This window comes from Oncorhynchus mykiss, chromosome 26 (genome assembly GCF_057628025.1).
Source record: "Oncorhynchus mykiss isolate SJ-2025 chromosome 26, ASM5762802v1, whole genome shotgun sequence".
Lineage (NCBI taxonomy): Eukaryota > Metazoa > Chordata > Actinopteri > Salmoniformes > Salmonidae > Oncorhynchus > Oncorhynchus mykiss.
This window is the reverse complement of record NC_143047.1, coordinates 29,221,170-29,237,896: the sequence shown is the minus strand read 5'-3', so window position 1 is coordinate 29,237,896 and position 16,727 is coordinate 29,221,170. Positions and strand designations below refer to the sequence as shown.

The following is a 16,727-nucleotide window of genomic DNA, read 5'->3' as shown; positions in this document are numbered from 1 at the left end:
TCATGTTTCTATCACTCTGACTCTAGTTGGCTCCCTGCTTTAGTCATGTTTCTATCCCTCTGACTCTAGTTGGCTCCCTGCTTTAGACATGTTTCTATCCCTCTGACTGTACCTGTCTCCCTGCTTTAGACATGTTTCTATCCCTCTGACTCTAGCTGTCTCCCTGCTTTAGTCATGTTTCTATCCCTCTGACTCTAGCTGTCTCCCTGCTTTAGACATGTTTCTCCCTTCTGACTCTACCTGTCTCCCTGCTTTAGACATGCTTCTATCCCTCTGACTCTAGTTGTCTCCCTGCTTTAGACATGTTTCTATCCCTCTGACTCTAGCTGGCTCCCTGCTTTAGACATGTTTCTATCCCTCTGACTCTAGTTGGCTCCCTGCTTTAGACATGTTTCAATCCCTCTGACTCTAGCTGTCTCCCTGCTTTAGTCATGTTTCTATCCCTCTGACTCTAGTTGGCTCCCTGCTTTAGACATGTTTCTATCCCTCTGACTCTAGTTGGCTCCCTGCTTTAGACATGTTTCTATCCCTCTGACTGTACCTGTCTCCCTGCTTTAGACATGTTTCTATCCCTCTGACTCTAGCTGTCTCCCTGCTTTAGTCATGTTTCTATCACTCTGACTCTAGTTGGCTCCCTGCTTTAGTCATGTTTCTATCCCTCTGACTCTAGTTGGCTCCCTGCTTTAGACATGTTTCTATCCCTCTGACTGTACCTGTCTCCCTGCTTTAGACATGTTTCTATCCCTCTGACTCTAGCTGTCTCCCTGCTTTAGTCATGTTTCTATCACTCTGACTCTAGTTGGCTCCCTGCTTTAGTCATGTTTCTATCCCTCTGACTCTAGTTGGCTCCCTGCTTTAGACATGTTTCTATCCCTCTGACTGTACCTGTCTCCCTGCTTTAGACATGTTTCTATCCCTCTGACTCTAGCTGTCTCCCTGCTTTAGTCATGTTTCTATCCCTCTGACTCTAGCTGTCTCCCTGCTTTGGACACGTCTCCCCTCTGACTCTAGCTGTCTCCCTGCTTTAGACGTGTTTCTATCCCTCTGACTCTAGCTATCTCCCTGCTTTAGACATGTTTCTATCCCTCTGACTCTAGTTGGCTCCCTGCTTTAGACATGTTTCAATCCCTCTGACTCTAGCTGTCTCCCTGCTTTAGTCATGTTTCTATCCCTCTGACTCTAGTTGGCTCCCTGCTTTAGACATGTTTCTATCCCTCTGACTCTAGCTGTCTCCCTGCTTTAGACATGTTTCTACCCTCTGACTCTAGCTGGCTCCCTGCTTTAGACATGTCTCCCTTCTGACTCTACCTGTCTCCCTGCTTTAGACATGCTTCTATCCCTCTGACTCTAGTTGTCTCCCTGCTTTAGACATGTTTCTATCCCTCTGACTCTAGCTGGCTCCCTGCTTTAGACATGTTTCTATCCCTCTGACTCTAGTTGGCTCCCTGCTTTAGACATGTTTCAATCCCTCTGACTCTAGCTGTCTCCCTGCTTTAGTCATGTTTCTATCCCTCTGACTCTAGTTGGCTCCCTGCTTTAGACATGTTTCTATCCCTCTGACTCTAGTTGGCTCCCTGCTTTAGACATGTTTCTATCCCTCTGACTGTACCTGTCTCCCTGCTTTAGACATGTTTCTATCCCTCTGACTCTCGCTGTCTCCCTGCTTTAGTCATGTTTCTATCACTCTGACTCTAGTTGGCTCCCTGCTTTAGTCATGTTTCTATCCCTCTGACTCTAGTTGGTTCCCTGCTTTAGACATGTTTCTATCCCTCTGACTGTACCTGTCTCCCTGCTTTAGACATGTTTCTATCCCTCTGACTGTACCTGTCTCCCTGCTTTAGTCATGTTTCTATCCCTCTGACTCTAGCTGTCTCCCTGCTTTAGACATGTTTCTATCCCTCTGACTCTAGCTGTCTCACTGCTTTAGACATGTCTCCCCTTATGACTCTAGCTGTCTCCCTGCTTTGTACACGTCTCCCCTCTGACTCTAGCTGTCTCCCTGCTTTAGACGTGTTTTTATCCCTCTGACTCTAGCTATCTCCCTGCTTTAGACATGTTTCTATCCCTCTGACTCTAGTTGGCTCCCTGCTTTAGACATGTTTCTCCCCTCTGACTCTAGCTGTCTCCCTGCTTTAGACATGTTTCTATCCCTCTGACTCTAGCTGTCTCCCTGCTTTAGACATGTCTCCCCTCTGACTCTAGCTGTCTCCCTGCTTTAGACATGTTTCTGTCCCTCTGACTCTACCTGTCTCCCTGCTTTAGACATGTTTCTCCCCCTCTGACTCTATTTGGCTCCCTGCTTTAGACATGTTTCTATCCCTCTGACTCTAGCTGTCTCCCTGCTTTAGACATGTTTCTAACCCTCTGACTCTAGCTGTCTCCCTGCTTTAGACATGTTTCTATCCCTCTGACTGTAGCTGCCTCCCTGCTTTAGACATGTTTCTATCCCTCTGACTCTAGTTGGCTCCCTGCTTTAGACATGTTTCTATCCCTCTGACTGTACCTGTCTCCCTGCTTTAGACATGTTTCTATCCCTCTGACTCTAGTTGGCTCCCTGCTTTAGACATGTTTCTATCCCTCTGACTGTACCTGTCTCCCTGCTTTAGACATGTTTCTATCCCTCTGACTCTAGCTGTCTCCCTGCTTTAGTCATGTTTCTATCACTCTGACTCTAGTTGGCTCCCTGCTTTAGTCATGTTTCTATCCCTCTGACTCTAGTTGGCTCCCTGCTTTAGACATGTTTCTATCCCTCTGACTGTACCTGTCTCCCTGCTTTAGACATGTTTCTATCCCTCTGACTCTAGCTGTCTCCCTGCTTTAGTCATGTTTCTATCACTCTGACTCTAGTTGGCTCCCTGCTTTAGTCATGTTTCTATCCCTCGGACTCTAGTTGGCTCCCTGCTTTAGACATGTTTCTATCCCTCTGACTGTACCTGTCTCCCTGCTTTAGTCATGTTTCTATCCCTCTGACTCTAGCTGTCTCCCTGCTTTGGACACGTCTCCCCTCTGACTCTAGCTGTCTCCCTGCTTTAGACGTGTTTCTATCCCTCTGACTCTAGCTATCTCCCTGCTTTAGACATGTTTCTATCCCTCTGACTCTAGTTGGCTCCCTGCTTTAGACATGTTTCAATCCCTCTGACTCTAGCTGTCTCCCTGCTTTAGTCATGTTTCTATCCCTCTGACTCTAGTTGGCTCCCTGCTTTAGACATGTTTCTATCCCTCTGACTCTAGCTGTCTCCCTGCTTTAGACATGTTTCTACCCTCTGACTCTAGCTGGCTCCCTGCTTTAGACATGTCTCCCTTCTGACTCTACCTGTCTCCCTGCTTTAGACATGCTTCTATCCCTCTGACTCTAGTTGTCTCCCTGCTTTAGACATGTTTCTATCCCTCTGACTCTAGCTGGCTCCCTGCTTTAGACATGTTTCTATCCCTCTGACTCTAGTTGGCTCCCTGCTTTAGACATGTTTCAATCCCTCTGACTCTAGCTGTCTCCCTGCTTTAGTCATGTTTTTATCCCTCTGACTCTAGCTATCTCCCTGCTTTAGACATGTTTCTATCCCTCTGACTCTAGTTGGCTCCCTGCTTTAGACATGTTTCTCCCCTCTGACTCTAGCTGTCTCCCTGCTTTAGACATGTTTCTATCCCTCTGACTCTAGCTGTCTCCCTGCTTTAGACATGTCTCCCCTCTGACTCTAGCTGTCTCCCTGCTTTAGACATGTTTCTGTCCCTCTGACTCTACCTGTCTCCCTGCTTTAGACATGTTTCTCCCCCTCTGACTCTATTTGGCTCCCTGCTTTAGACATGTTTCTATCCCTCTGACTCTAGCTGTCTCCCTGCTTTAGACATGTTTCTAACCCTCTGACTCTAGCTGTCTCCCTGCTTTAGACATGTTTCTATCCCTCTGACTGTAGCTGCCTCCCTGCTTTAGACATGTTTCTATCCCTCTGACTGTACCTGTCTCCCTGCTTTAGACATGTTTCTATCCCTCTGACTCTAGTTGGCTCCCTGCTTTAGACATGTTTCTATCCCTCTGACTCTAGTTGGCTCCCTGCTTTAGACATGTTTCTATACCTCTGACTCTAGCTGTCTCCCTGCTTTAGACATGTTTCTCCCCTCTGACTCTAGCTGTCTCCCTGCTTTAGACATGTTTCTATCCCTCTGACTCTAGCTGGCTCCCTGCTTTAGACATGTTTCTATCCCTCTGACTCTAGTTGGCTCCCTGCTTTAGTCATGTTTCTATCCCTCTGACTCTAGTTGGCTCCCTGCTTTAGACATGTTTCTATCCCTCTGACTGTACCTGTCTCCCTGCTTTAGACATGTTTCTATCCCTCTGACTCTAGCTGTCTCCCTGCTTTAGTCATGTTTCTATCACTCTGACTCTAGTTGGCTCCCTGCTTTAGTCATGTTTCTATCCCTCTGACTCTAGTTGGCTCCCTGCTTTAGACATGTTTCTATCCCTCTGACTGTACCTGTCTCCCTGCTTTAGACATGTTTCTATCCCTCTGACTCTAGCTGTCTCCCTGCTTTAGTCATGTTTCTATCACTCTGACTCTAGTTGGCTCCCTGCTTTAGTCATGTTTCTATCCCTCTGACTCTAGTTGGCTCCCTGCTTTAGACATGTTTCTATCCCTCTGACTGTACCTGTCTCCCTGCTTTAGACATGTTTCTATCCCTCTGACTCTAGCTGTCTCCCTGCTTTAGTCATGTTTCTATCCCTCTGACTCTAGCTGTCTCCCTGCTTTGGACACGTCTCCCCTCTGACTCTAGCTGTCTCCCTGCTTTAGACGTGTTTCTATCCCTCTGACTCTAGCTATCTCCCTGCTTTAGACATGTTTCTATCCCTCTGACTCTAGTTGGCTCCCTGCTTTAGACATGTTTCAATCCCTCTGACTCTAGCTGTCTCCCTGCTTTAGTCATGTTTCTATCCCTCTGACTCTAGTTGGCTCCCTGCTTTAGACATGTTTCTATCCCTCTGACTCTAGCTGTCTCCCTGCTTTAGACATGTTTCTACCCTCTGACTCTAGCTGGCTCCCTGCTTTAGACATGTCTCCCTTCTGACTCTACCTGTCTCCCTGCTTTAGACATGCTTCTATCCCTCTGACTCTAGTTGTCTCCCTGCTTTAGACATGTTTCTATCCCTCTGACTCTAGCTGGCTCCCTGCTTTAGACATGTTTCTATCCCTCTGACTCTAGTTGGCTCCCTGCTTTAGACATGTTTCAATCCCTCTGACTCTAGCTGTCTCCCTGCTTTAGTCATGTTTCTATCCCTCTGACTCTAGTTGGCTCCCTGCTTTAGACATGTTTCTATCCCTCTGACTCTAGTTGGCTCCCTGCTTTAGACATGTTTCTATCCCTCTGACTGTACCTGTCTCCCTGCTTTAGACATGTTTCTATCCCTCTGACTCTAGCTGTCTCCCTGCTTTAGTCATGTTTCTATCACTCTGACTCTAGTTGGCTCCCTGCTTTAGTCATGTTTCTATCCCTCTGACTCTAGCTGTCTCCCTGCTTTAGACATGTTTCTATCCCTCTGACTCTAGCTGTCTCACTGCTTTAGACATGTCTCCCCTTATGACTCTAGCTGTCTCCCTGCTTTGTACACGTCTCCCCTCTGACTCTAGCTGTCTCCCTGCTTTAGACGTGTTTTTATCCCTCTGACTCTAGCTATCTCCCTGCTTTAGACATGTTTCTATCCCTCTGACTCTAGTTGGCTCCCTGCTTTAGACATGTTTCTCCCCTCTGACTCTAGCTGTCTCCCTGCTTTAGACATGTTTCTATCCCTCTGACTCTAGCTGTCTCCCTGCTTTAGACATGTCTCCCCTCTGACTCTAGCTGTCTCCCTGCTTTAGACATGTTTCTGTCCCTCTGACTCTACCTGTCTCCCTGCTTTAGACATGTTTCTCCCCCTCTGACTCTATTTGGCTCCCTGCTTTAGACATGTTTCTATCCCTCTGACTCTAGCTGTCTCCCTGCTTTAGACATGTTTCTAACCCTCTGACTCTAGCTGTCTCCCTGCTTTAGACATGTTTCTATCCCTCTGACTGTAGCTGCCTCCCTGCTTTAGACATGTTTCTATCCCTCTGACTGTACCTGTCTCCCTGCTTTAGACATGTTTCTATCCCTCTGACTCTAGTTGGCTCCCTGCTTTAGACATGTTTCTATCCCTCTGACTCTAGTTGGCTCCCTGCTTTAGACATGTTTCTATACCTCTGACTCTAGCTGTCTCCCTGCTTTAGACATGTTTCTCCCCTCTGACTCTAGCTGTCTCCCTGCTTTAGACATGTTTCTATCCCTCTGACTCTAGCTGGCTCCCTGCTTTAGACATGTTTCTATCCCTCTGACTGTACCTGTCTCCCTGCTTTAGACATGTTTCTATCCCTCTGACTCTAGCTGTCTCCCTGCTTTAGTCATGTTTCTATCCCTCTGACTCTAGCTGTCTCCCTGCTTTAGACATGTTTCTATCCCTCTGACTCTAGCTGTCTCCCTGCTTTAGACATGTCTCCCCTTCTGACTCTAGCTGTCTCCCTGCTTTGGACACGTCTCCCCTCTGACTCGAGCTGTCTCCCTGCTTTAGACGTGTTTCTATCCCTCTGACTCTAGCTATCTCCCTGCTTTAGACATGTTTCTATCCCTCTGACTCTAGTTGGCTCCCTGCTTTAGACATGTTTCAATCCCTCTGACTCTAGCTGTCTCCCTGCTTTAGTCATGTTTCTATCCCTCTGACTCTAGTTGGCTCCCTGCTTTAGACATGTTTCTATCCCTCTGACTCTAGCTGTCTCCCTGCTTTAGACATGTTTCTATCCCTCTGACTCTAGCTGTCTCCCTGCTTTAGACATGTTTCTATCCCTCTGACTCTAGCTGGCTCCCTGCTTTAGACATGTCTCCCTTCTGACTCTACCTGTCTCCCTGCTTTAGACATGCTTCTATCCCTCTGACTCTAGTTGTCTCCCTGCTTTAGACATGTTTCTATCCCTCTGACTCTAGCTGGCTCCCTGCTTTAGACATGTTTCTATCCCTCTGACTCTAGTTGGCTCCCTGCTTTAGACATGTTTCAATCCCTCTGACTCTAGCTGTCTCCCTGCTTTAGTCATGTTTCTATCCCTCTGACTCTAGTTGGCTCCCTGCTTTAGACATGTTTCTATCCCTCTGACTCTAGTTGGCTCCCTGCTTTAGTCATGTTTCTATCCCTCTGACTGTACCTGTCTCCCTGCTTTAGACATGTTTCTATCCCTCTGACTCTAGCTGTCTCCCTGCTTTAGTCATGTTTCTATCACTCTGACTCTAGTTGGCTCCCTGCTTTAGTCATGTTTCTATCCCTCTGACTCTAGTTGGCTCCCTGCTTTAGACATGTTTCTATCCCTCTGACTGTACCTGTCTCCCTGCTTTAGACATGTTTCTATCCCTCTGACTGTACCTGTCTCCCTGCTTTAGTCATGTTTCTATCCCTCTGACTCTAGCTGTCTCCCTGCTTTAGACATGTTTCTATCCCTCTGACTCTAGCTGTCTCACTGCTTTAGACATGTCTCCCCTTATGACTCTAGCTGTCTCCCTGCTTTGGACACGTCTCCCCTCTGACTCTAGCTGTCTCCCTGCTTTAGACGTGTTTTTATCCCTCTGACTCTAGCTATCTCCCTGCTTTAGACATGTTTCTATCCCTCTGACTCTAGTTGGCTCCCTGCTTTAGACATGTTTCTCCCCTCTGACTCTAGCTGTCTCCCTGCTTTAGACATGTTTCTATCCCTCTGACTCTAGCTGTCTCCCTGCTTTAGACATGTCTCCCCTCTGACTCTAGCTGTCTCCCCGCTTTAGACATGTTTCTGTCCCTCTGACTCTACCTGTCTCCCTGCTTTAGACATGTTTCTCCCCCTCTGACTCTATTTGGCTCCCTGCTTTAGACATGTTTCTATCCCTCTGACTCTAGCTGTCTCCCTGCTTTAGACATGTTTCTAACCCTCTGACTCTAGCTGTCTCCCTGCTTTAGACATGTTTCTATCCCTCTGACTGTAGCTGCCTCCCTGCTTTAGACATGTTTCTATCCCTCTGACTGTACCTGTCTCCCTGCTTTAGACATGTTTCTATCCCTCTGACTCTAGTTGGCTCCCTGCTTTAGACATGTTTCTATCCCTCTGACTCTAGTTGGCTCCCTGCTTTAGACATGTTTCTATACCTCTGACTCTAGCTGTCTCCCTGCTTTAGACATGTTTCTCCCCTCTGACTCTAGCTGTCTCCCTGCTTTAGACATGTTTCTATCCCTCTGACTCTAGCTGGCTCCCTGCTTTAGACATGTTTCTATCCCTCTGACTGTACCTGTCTCCCTGCTTTAGACATGTTTCTATCCCTCTGACTCTAGCTGGCTCCCTGCTTTAGACATGTTTCTATCCCTCTGACTCTAGTTGGCTCCCTGCTTTAGACATGTTTCTATCCCTCTGACTCTAGTTGGCTCCCTGCTTTAGTCATGTTTCTATCCCTCTGACTGTACCTGTCTCCCTGCTTTAGACATGTTTCTATCCCTCTGACTCTAGCTGTCTCCCTGCTTTAGTCATGTTTCTATCACTCTGACTCTAGTTGGCTCCCTGCTTTAGTCATGTTTCTATCCCTCTGACTCTAGTTGGCTCTCTGCTTTAGACATGTTTCTATCCCTCTGACTGTACCTGTCTCCCTGCTTTAGACATGTTTCTATCCCTCTGACTGTACCTGTCTCCCTGCTTTAGTCATGTTTCTATCCCTCTGACTCTAGCTGTCTCCCTGCTTTAGACATGTTTCTATCCCTCTGACTCTAGCTGTCTCACTGCTTTAGACATGTCTCCCCTTATGACTCTAGCTGTCTCCCTGCTTTGGACACGTCTCCCCTCTGACTCTAGCTGTCTCCCTGCTTTAGACGTGTTTTTATCCCTCTGACTCTAGCTATCTCCCTGCTTTAGACATGTTTCTATCCCTCTGACTCTAGTTGGCTCCCTGCTTTAGACATGTTTCTCCCCTCTGACTCTAGCTGTCTCCCTGCTTTAGACATGTTTCTATCCCTCTGACTCTAGCTGTCTCCCTGCTTTAGACATGTCTCCCCTCTGACTCTAGCTGTCTCCCCGCTTTAGACATGTTTCTGTCCCTCTGACTCTACCTGTCTCCCTGCTTTAGACATGTTTCTCCCCCTCTGACTCTATTTGGCTCCCTGCTTTAGACATGTTTCTATCCCTCTGACTCTAGCTGTCTCCCTGCTTTAGACATGTTTCTAACCCTCTGACTCTAGCTGTCTCCCTGCTTTAGACATGTTTCTATCCCTCTGACTGTTGCTGCCTCCCTGCTTTAGACATGTTTCTATCCCTCTGACTGTACCTGTCTCCCTGCTTTAGACATGTTTCTATCCCTCTGACTCTAGTTGGCTCCCTGCTTTAGACATGTTTCTATCCCTCTGACTCTAGTTGGCTCCCTGCTTTAGACATGTTTCTATACCTCTGACTCTAGCTGTCTCCCTGCTTTAGACATGTTTCTATCCCTCTGACTCTAGCTGTCTCCCTGCTTTAGACATGTTTCTATCCCTCTGACTCTAGCTGTCTCCCTGCTTTAGACATGTTTCTCCCCTCTGACTCTAGCTGTCTCCCTGCTTTAGACATGTTTCTCCCCTCTGACTCTAGCTGTCTCCCTGCTTTAGACATGTCTCCCCTCTGACTCTAGCTGGCTCCCTGCTTTAGACATGTTTCTATCCCTCTGACTCTAGTTGGCTCCCTGCTTTAGACATGTTTCTATCCCTCTGACTCTAGTTGGCTCCCTGCTTTAGACATGTTTCTATTCCCTCTGACTCTAGTTGGCTCCCTGCTTTAGACATGTTTCTATACCTCTGACTCTAGCTGTCTCCCTGCTTTAGACATGTTTCTATCCCTCTGACTCTAGCTGTCTCCCTGCTTTAGACATGTCTCCCCCTCTGACTCTAGCTGTCTCCCTGCTTTAGACATGTCTCCCCCTCTGACTCTAGCTGTCTCCCTGCTTTAGACATGTCTCCCCCTCTGACTCTAGCTGTCTCCCTGCTTTAGACATGTCTCCCCTCTGACTCTAGCTGGCTCCCTGCTTTAGACATGTTTCTATCCCTCTGACTCTAGTTGGCTCCCTGCTTTAGACATGTTTCTATCCCTCTGACTCTAGTTGGCTCCCTGCTTTAGACATGTTTCTATCCCTCTGACTCTAGCTGTCTCCCTGCTTTAGACGACATGTTTCTATCCCTCTGACTCTAGTTGGCTCCCTGCTTTAGACATGTTTCTATCCCTCTGACTCTAGTTGGCTGCCTGCTTTAGACATGTTTCTATCCCCCTGACTCTAGTTGGCTCCCTGCTTTAGTCATGTTTCTCCCCCTCTGACTCTAGTTGGCTCCCTGCTTTAGACATGTTTATATCCCTCTGACTCTAGCTGTCTCCCTGCTTTAGACATGTTTCTTCCCCTCTGACTCTAGTTGGCTCCCTGCTTTAGACATGTTTCTATCCCTCTGACTCTACCTGTCTCCATGTTTAGACATGTTTCTATCCCTGTGACTCTAGTTGGCTCCCTGCTTTAGACATGTTTCTATCCCTCTGACTCTTGTTGGCTCCCTGCTTTAGACATGTTTCTATCCCTCTGACTCTAGTTGGCTCCCTGCTTTAGACATGTTTCTATCCCTCTGACTCTAGTTGGCTCCCTGCTTTAGACATGTTTCTATCCCTCTGACTCTTGTTGGCTCCCTGCTTTAGACATGTTTCTATCCCTCTGACTCTAGTTGGCTCCCTGCTTTAGACATGTTTCTATCCCTGTGACTCTAGTTGGCTCCCTGCTTTAGACATGTTTCTATCCCTCTGACTCTAGTTGTCTCCCTGCTTTAGACATGTTTCTATCCCTCTGACTCTAGTTGTCTCCCTGCTTTAGACATTTCTCCCCCTCTGACTCTAGTTGTCTCCCTGCTTTAGACATTTCTCCCCCTCTGACTCTAGTTGTCTACCTGCTTTAGACATGTTTCTCCCCCTCTGATTCTAGCTGGCTCTCTAGCCCACCCTCTATCAGTGGATTATATCCAAGAGCCTTTGCAAGTCTACCAGAGGTTGGCTGAACCTTAATGGAATATTTTATTATCATGTTCTCTGGGAAGGTCAGAGGAGACTGTTTATAGACCATTGATTTAAACTCCTTTTGACACAGCATGTATTTGATACACAGTGCTATGTGTGTATTATTCTTGTTATATAACCTAGTTAGTTTTATTATGTTAACATGTGTTTGTAAACCATGGCAGTTCAATTAGTGTTAAAGATGAGTCACGTGGCAGGGTGGCTCACCCGGTGCTCTGCATGGTAGAGGCTAATCCCTAAAAGTCAGGGGTCAGGGCACAGGTCAACATGAACACTTGTAAGGTTATGACCTGTCTACCCCAGAGATGCCCATAGTTCTCAAGGTCAAATGCTTCAATCTTAAATCCAGCACAAATATGTCTCCATATAGCACATTAACCTAGCTATTGGCCAATCACCTAGACACTGAGAGAAGTAATCAGTCATGTTTGTTGATGTATGACCAGGGTAAAGGTATGTGATAGAAGCTTGGCACATCTAGTCCAACAGTCCGATACGTCCTCAGGCTGGACTTTGGTCTTAGTAGGAATATCCCAGTGGTCCTTGCTTAGTCAGTTCAACAATCATCTGTATTTAAATCAGCAGACATGCTATACACATCCTGTGTGAACGTTGAAACATTAGATTATCACACTGTTTCATCAATAACAGATGCTTTATATAGATTCTTTACCTCCGTTACATGCTAAAATAGCTGTGTTTGATTTAGTGTCAGGGATAGCTTGACTTGATGGAAAGGGAAAGGAAAGGAAAAGGTGGATACCTAGTCAGTTGTACAACTGAATGCCTTCAACTGAAATGTGTCTTCCGCATTTAACCCAACCTCTCTGAATCAGAGAGGTGCGGAGGGCTGCCTTTATCGACATACACTTCTTCAGCGCCCGGGGAACAGTGGGTTAACTGCCTTGCTCAGGGGCAGAATGACAGCTTTTTACCTTGTCGTCTCGGGGATTTGATCCAGCAACCTGATACACTCTTAGAAATAAAAGTGCTATCTAGAACCTGAAAGGTTTCTTTGGCTGTCCCCATAGGATAACCCTTTGAAGAACCCTTTTTAATTGCAGGTAGAACCCTTTTCGGTTCCATATAGAACCCTTTCTATAGAGGGTTCTACATGGAACCAAAAAGAGTTCTGCTATAGGGTCAAATAGCCCAAATAGGCCTTAAAAAAGGGCTATTTGCATTTTTAGATGATTGACTTCACTGTCACTCGATTGATGAAGTGCTCAATTAAACAGTTTTTTGAGGAAATTGCTTGAACAATTACATAAGAGATAATTAGCTTTTATTTAATCAATCTCACTTTCCATCAGTTCCACTTGCATGGTTCTGGGTATTTGTAGTAAGTAGTGATCCTGCTTGGTTTGTCTACTTAAAGTGAAGACAGACGTTTACCTCATTCTGGAGAACATGCTATACATGTCTGGGAAAATGGCCCAAAGAGATTAATACTTGTCAATCATATTTGATAAAGCATACAGTATTGCTTCAAATTTTCCTGGAAGACATTGTTTTCCTTCTTTTTTTTATGGCATATTGTTCATATCACTACCATATTAAATGTGTGTCTCTGTTGTGTATATGTGCTTCTTAAAGAACATTTTAGCCCAGAATTTGTAAAAGAGGCCTTAGGGATTGATATACTTTGGCCAACTAGCTTCAGATCACTGATGTGTTGACCATTTCAGGGAAAGCAGATAAGAGTTTGGCTCTAGTATAACTGGTCCAAAGAACATGCGTTGATGTTTGATAACATTTATGGTTAGTGTGATATCAGATGGACTGTACAGATCAGATGGATGCACCACAACAACCCTAGACCCCCTGCCTTATACATGACTAGTCAGAAATATCAACGTGTCTGTCTCTTATTCCGTTCTGTCTTTCTTATACAGCTCCTCTCCTCTCCTCTCCTCTCCTCTCCTCTCCTCTCCTCTCCTCTCCTCTCCTCTCCTCTCCTCTCCTCTCCTCTCCTCTCCTCTCCTCTCCTCACCTGCCCTCTCCTCTCCTGTCCTGTCCTCTCCTCTCCTCTCCTCTCCTCTCCTCTCCTATCCTCTCCTCTCCTCTCCTGCCCTCTCCTCTCCTCTCCTCTCCTGCCCTCTCCTCTCCTCTCCTCACCTGCCCTCTCCTCTCCTCTCCTCACCTGCCCTCTCCTCTCCTCACCTGCCCTCTCCTTTCCTCACCTGCCCTCTCCTCTCCTCACCTGCCCTCTCCTCTCCTCTCCTCACCTGCCCTCTCCTCTTCCCTCACCTGCACTCTCCTCTCATCTCCTCTCCTCTCCTCTCCTCTCCTGCCCTCTCCTCTCCTATCCTCTCCTCTACTTTCCTCTCCTGCCATCTCCTCTCCTCTCCTGCCCTCTCCTCTCCTATCCTGCCCTCTCCTCTCCTCTCCTGCCCTCTCCTCTCCTGCCCTCTCCTCTCCTCACCTGCCCTCTCCTCTCCTCTCCTGCCCTCTCCTCTCCTCACCTGCCCTCTCCTCTCCCCACCTGCCCTCTCCTCTCCTCACCTGTCCTCTCCTCTCCTCTCCTCACCTGCCCTCTCCTCTCCTCTCCTCACCTGCCCTCTCCTCTCCTCTCCTCACCTGCCCTCTCCTCTCCTCACCTGCCCTCTCCTCTCCTCTCCTGCCCTCTCCTCTCCTCACCTGCCCTCTCCTCTCCTCACCTGCCCTCTCCTCTCCTCACCTGTCCTCTCCTCTCCTCACCTGTCCTCTCCTCTCCTCACCTGCCCTCTCCTCTCCTCTCCTCACCTGCCCTCTCCTCTCCTCTCCTCACCTGCCTTCTCCTCTATCTCTCTCTTCACCTGGTGAAGTGGAAAATGATTTTGAACATGTGTTCTAACAGCTTTAAATGTATTATCATCAGGATATAAATCACGTTAGGACTGGGCTGTCTGATCTGACAGTCCCCTTGTCCTTGATGTCTAGTCTGGACAGACAGTTGGCTTGTTCCTGTGTCTTCTCTTCTGGCTTGCCAGGCAGTGGGTTGTGTAACCATCCGGGGGCATCAGATCCACATGTAATTTCGTAGCTACACTTATCAGCATAATCACAGAGAGGCTGCCCGCCGGATGAAATCGCCTCGCTAGCCCACCGGTCAAACAGACAGAGAGGAGGAATCAGAAACAGATAATGAAGATGAAGAATGGATTGTTTTGATGTGCAGCCCTTAGACAGCTGTTTCTCTGATGAATAGGATGGGTGTTATTTTGATTTATTTTATTAAACCTTTATTTAACTAGGCAAGTGAACATAGTATTAGGGAAAGGGGGATACCTAGTCAGTTAAAAACAAATTCTTATTTACAATGGCGGCCTACCAAAAGGCAGAAGGCCTCCTGCGGGGACATGGCTGGGATTACAAATACACATATAGGACAAAACACACTTCACGACAAGAGAGACACCACAACACTACATGAAGAGACCTCAGACCTAAGACAACAACACAGCATGGCAGCAACACATGACAACAACTTTGAGCGCTCCAGAAAGAGACAGCAGACAAAACATCAGGTCTTGGAGAGACAGAGGAGACCCTAAAGATAATGTTGTCTTGGATATGAGCTTCGTGGTGAGCATAATTCTGGCCTGGCTCTTTGTTGTCGGCTCCATGGAGTCCCACATCTCTCTCCCCAATGGTGGTGAGCCCTCGGCTGGGCTGTAACACTGAGCCTCAGGCCTGTTTCTAAGACTGGAAGATGAAGAAACAAGCAGCCATCATCCCCGCTCCTCAGGGAGCTATGGTTACCTGGTTTTTAAATGCTGTGTTTTCAAAGCAGAAACAAACCATCTGTCATCTCGATGTAAACTTAAATTGTTTTAGGGCACCCTCTGCGATTAGAATGAGATCAGATGTCCCATAATACTGTCCACTTGTGATGACTCACGTTTACTCCTTCCTCCTTACTCAGTTTAGAAGAAGAGGGAAAAAAACACATGGCCGTTCTCATTAGAGGTCAATATTGGTCAATACCGTTGATCATTTAAACACTAAGACCTCTGACCCCTGCTTCCCTTTGAGCAAGGCAGTGTCTTTAAATGACAATCTATTCCTTTATATAGTGCACAGCTTTTGACCAAATCCCTATGGTCCCTGGACAAAAGTAGTGCACTATAAAGGGAATAGGGTGCCACTTGAGATGCAGAGCAGGAACGGGATGCTCCCTAATATCGCTGAGCTGGAAGTTGATCCAGATCCGCTGTCAGTCTGGTCAGTCCGGTGAGACTCAGAGCAGGTGTGGCTCAGTATGCCTGTCCTGGGAAGATCCGAGGATGATCTGGGAATGAGGAGATGGATAGCAGGAAACAATATTTATATAGGGAAGGATGAGACATCAATTGTCTTCCTGCCATCTCCCCTCTGTTATATATGTTCTGGTAAGCACTTGAACCTTTGAGCGAGTGTTATGAGGGGAATGGCTCCCAAGAGGGTTGACAAAGTCTGCTATTAAAACCTCTAGCTGCCAAGGTCTTTGAAGGAGTGTGAGAGAGTGTGTGTGTGTGCATGCATGCGTGCTTTTGTGCATGTTAAGACTAGAACATATTTTCTCAGGTACTCCAAAACCTGAGTCCTTCATTCTTCCCTCGTGATTCTGTTAGCGAGATGATTGAATGGATACAGAACAAATGGGGATCATAATATGTTGAGATAAAAGCTTTGAACTTTGCTTCTCATTCTTAACTTGTTTGATTTAGTGAGCAGTAACAGTAAGCTTGTGGAATGGTTAGTTCAATGATGAATGTATATAGATGCTGTGACTGGGTTTTAACACCTCTAAATCAGTGGTTCTCAACTGGTTTTGCCTCAGGAACCAAATTGAACCAGGTTGTCTCTGTCGCGACCCAATATTCACATGGTGAAAAAGAATCGCCAAAATACAATCTGGAAAACTATTTTTAATGCTATATTGATATTAAATGTGACAATTATATGACAAATGAACAACATTCCCACCTCATTCATTGTCAATAATTCAATTTTGCCCAAATTCATGTTAATAATATCACTGGCTCGAGACCACAAAATCAACCAAAATACTGCTGCTGATAGCTCTATATTGAAAATACTGCTGCTGATAGCTCCATATTGAAAATACTGTGATTGAAGAAAAATGGTTGAGATTATTTTAAAAAGTTGAGTTCATTATCATTTCTACACACTTTCTACCTGATTGAAGTGGTTTAAGTTCAGACTGGAGTAAATGGTGTGTAGATGACTGACTGTTGGGTGTTGTCATAATCCTGTCTGAGAAGAGTGACTCCCCTCACTCTTCTCAGGGTCAGACAGGGACTGTTCATGTGTTGAGTCTGTCCTAGCTGAGTCATAGCCTGGGTGGATCCACCATACAATCACAGCACTCTGTGGGCAGGCCAGGAAAAAGAGAATACTGTGGGCAGCCTGCAATATAGCCTCATACTGTATGTTTCCTAATAAGCATGTCTATCTTCCTGTCTTTTTCTTTGTGTTTTATGAGGTATCTATGCTGTGGACAGTTTGGTCATAAATCTGGTTCTAAAAGAAGTTGGGTGTGTTGTTGGAGTGTGTGGTCTGTGTGTGTTACACATGTCATCCTCCACACCACTGTCTTGTTAAGTATGTGGATGCTTCCAGATTCTACACCCTTTTCCAGAAGTACACACTTTCAGACTC

The 16,727-nt window shown here is 46.5% G+C and overlaps 1 protein-coding gene across 1 annotated transcript in view; it reads left to right on the top strand.

Annotated features, from left to right (window-relative positions):
* Window positions 1–16,727, top strand: part of LOC110506750 (sodium-dependent noradrenaline transporter) — an 83,017-nt gene that overhangs the window by 33,135 nt on the left and 33,155 nt on the right. The gene's annotated exons all lie outside the window — the stretch shown is intronic.